The following is a 3,964-nucleotide window of genomic DNA, read 5'->3' on the forward strand; positions in this document are numbered from 1 at the left end:
TTTAATCATATATTTAAAGAATTCTTTTTTTTTTTTTTTTTCCTCACTCAGCCCTATGGTCTAAATACTTTCCAAAACTTGATGCGCTTGAGTTACCAAATGCATACACAAGTGATTCCATGAAAAAAGGTCTATCTCTTTTGGCAGCCCCAGGTGGGAGGACTCACACCAGCCTGTCCTTCTATTACACTGGCTGTGAATCACTAATAGACAAGTGTTTTCTTAACCTATAAGGACAAAAAAATGACTCCACTCTTTTTGAGGACTAAGGACCATAGTCTATCAGGACAACAATACTTACAACTTGGCCATATTGGTAAGAATCTGTTGACCCTTAACTGTCCTCTTGCTGGAATGCTTTATTTCATTTCCTTCTATATCTAAGAAAGACAGGTGGGTGCCTTAAAGCTTTCTTTTGTTTTATCTACATTAAGTGATTCTATTTCTGAGTTTAAAGACACATTTATCTAGAAGAAAAAGAATCTGTTCTAATTCCCACCTCCGAAGCTAGAAAATTTTTTTCTAATCCCACTAATACACAGATTTATGGCCTAGATGTTTCAGACACAGGAGCCAATAAATTCCCTTTGGCACAAACCAATTTGAATTGTACTTTCTATAATTTGCTACCAAGAGTCTTGACTAATACAGTCTCTGACCCACAACCATAGGTTTGCAGCTGTAGACAAGCCTGAGTAGAATCTGTTGCTGATGAGTCTCGTGTGTTCTATTCTTTACTCATCTCAATCTTCACACAAACAAAGCAATACAATCCACTAAAGGTCTATAACATGTATGTACAAAGTCATTCCATATGAATATTACTATTGATTGTTTTTAAATAGTTCTTAAATATTCCTATAAAAAGTCCACTTAAGGGTGGGAATCAGGCCCTATTCATCTTTACATGCCTCATCCCTAGTAAAATATGCTAGGCATATTGTTGCATAAAATAATGAAGTTAAATTGAATTAGAAGAATTCACTGGGTAGGAGGAATTAAAGTGAATTATTGCCAGTACAGAGTCTCTGTCAACTATGCAAAAATATTTTCGTTTTTATTTTTTTACATTTTATTGATTTATTTATTTATTTGTCTTTTTAGGGCCACACTTGCAGAACATGGAGGTTCCCAGGCTGGGGGTATAATCTGAGCTGTAGCCACTATCCTACACCACAGCCACAGCAAGGCCAGATCCTTAACCTACTGAACAAGGCCAGGGATCGAACCTGCAACCTCATGGTTCCTAGTCATATTTGTTTCCGCTGCACTACGACAGGAACTCCCTGGTTTTTTTTTACATTTTAAATCATCCGGGGCATATGGAGGGTCCCTGGCTAGGGGTTGAATCAGAGCTGTAGCCCCTGGCCTACGCCACAGCCATAGCAACTCAGGATCCAAGCCGCTTCTGCGACCTACACCACAGCACAATGCCAGATCTTTAACCCACTGAGCGAGGCTAGGAATCGAACCCTCATCCTCATGGATACTAGTTGCTTTCCTTAACCACTGAACCACGACGGGAACTCCTGTAAAAATGTTGCATGAGAAAATTCTCATTTTATAAGGATGAATAAAATGCACAATTACATCAACAAAGCCTAAAATAAGAAAAGATATACCAAAGGTTGCAGGAAGGTTTGACACGCTGGAGAAGGTAGAATTGCCTGCACTGGATAAGGAGTGAAAAGAGAAAGGGTATCCTCACGGAAGGTATATTTAAAGACTGGATGCTCTCAAATAATTACAGAAATCCAGGCAGTGAGAAGGCAGAGTTCTGCCATCCTGTGAAGACCACCATGGGAATTGTGCTCCTGGAGTTTAAGGCAGTCCCAGGACAGTCAATGGGGCCCCCTATAGAGGGAAGATCCCACCTCTCTTAAGTTCTTTTCCTTTCATCCCATATTCATGTATATGGACAAAGAAGGGAGGTGGGGACAAGGAAGACTTTTGAACAAAACTCTGCATTAAGAAAAAATCCTAGTCCACAGATGGTCCAAAGGAGCAGTTCTCCCCTAACTGAACTAAAGTTTATTTTGATAGTCCTAAATTTCCAAGGAGACTAACTAATACAACAGCCTAGTTTCCCTATTGGAAAAATAGACATAATGCTACTTGCCCTGTTTCCTTATAGTTATTCTAAGACCCAGTGACAAAATTAACTATTGTACATGAAAGTGCTTTGTAAATTTGAACACAGTTCGTGATTACAAGTTTTATTTTTGCTCTTCCTTATGCCTGGACCTAGTGTCTTAGCTTTTAGGATTTGGCACTATGGAAGTCAAGCACTGATGCTGAATAGTTAGGGTAGGCTAATTGCTGCAAGCAACAGCCCCCAAATCACAATGGCTTATCAGAATTTGTCACTCCTGTCACACCTCGTCATGGGTCAGCAGGTGATTTTTTTCATCCCAGTTTCTTACATCACATGGCTTCAGCCAATGCTGGGTTCATTGAACCCTCTCCCTTCCACCAGCAGATGAAGAAATAGAGTAAGGACAATACATGAGAGAATTTTATGGGCAGATGTACATTTCCACTCATATTCTGTTGTACAGAACCCAATCACATTGCCATAACTAACTACAAAAAGCATCTGGAAATGGTCAGCTTTGGTGCCCAGGAGGAAGAGCAGGACATGGATAGTTATGAGCACTAAATATAGACACTCAGAAAGGGCCTTAATGAACTTATGAAATTCTTCACTTTATATTCTATGAAAATATCCTCTCCATCTCTGTACTCCAGAAGCTCCTGGTTTATAGACCCACTATGAAACCTAATTACATACACTGTAACTTACTTACATACAGAAATTTTTGTCATTTCATTCTTACAAAGCTTAAGTATACATAGTAAGTTTTCAAAGTATGCTAGTTGAATTGTCAGAGCTAGTCAGTTACCTGATTCCACCTGATTCACAACCAAAATCAGCAGTGGTTTCTTAAACACCTCCCACAAGGCCACGTTGCTGCCAAAAAATGGTTGCCAAGTCAGAAAAGTTATTCTAAAACTTAGGACTTTTTCCTTTTCTCTTTCAAATCTGGAGACTTCCAAGACTAAAAGAGAGCTTAGTAAGCACTAATTATAAATGTGATGAGTAAGTATGTGAATGAGTGAATAATTGAGTGAACTAACAGACCCTAGACCCACACAGTTTATAAATCAAGTGACTTTTCTATTTGGATGATTCAAGCATTTGGGAATCAGCAGTTTCAGTTCTTTGTCATCCTTTTATTCTCTTGCATGTTTTTGGCCCTGATCCACATGGATCTAACTGACTCGTGTTGATCTGTTTCATCTAATGATGGTAACCTAGGATACCCTAGTAGGTGAAAGAGTCCAGTTTTAGTCCTTGATTGAACACTGACTCACTCCATGTTTTTGAGCACCTCAGTTGATCCCAGGGCTGTTCTCTCCTCCTTATTTTTCCTTTATGTTTGGGACTTTTTCACACACTAGCTACACTAGCTTGTTGTCCTTTTTTAGTGTCATCTTCTAGATTGTCACATAACTCTTCACCTGTGGAGAGCTTTTCTCTTTTTTCTCCTCAGGTTGGGTTAGAAACAGCTATAGCCCACGTGTTCTTAGTTATTTCTCTCAAAGTCACCTTTGCCATACACAGAACAGAAAAAGATAGACTCACTGACGAATCCATCCTACATTCAGCAGACATGTTATTTCTGACATGTACCAGGTGTAACATTGAGCTACATTAAGTCACAGTCCTGGGTATCAGGGAACATCCAGTGGGGAAAGACATTAAACAAATACTACTCAGCAATGCAATAAGTGCTATAAAAGAGTGTAAAAGGATGAGGGAATATAGAGGAGAGAGCAAAAAATTAATAACTCAAAAACGGAGGTTTAAAAGAATCTCATCTTCATCATTTATTGGCTGTGTGACTTTGGCAAACTACTTAACCTATCTGACCCTCAGTTTCCTCATATGTAAAATTTTAAT

This window comes from Phacochoerus africanus, chromosome 14 (genome assembly GCF_016906955.1).
Source record: "Phacochoerus africanus isolate WHEZ1 chromosome 14, ROS_Pafr_v1, whole genome shotgun sequence".
Classification (NCBI taxonomy): Eukaryota; Metazoa; Chordata; class Mammalia; order Artiodactyla; family Suidae; genus Phacochoerus; species Phacochoerus africanus.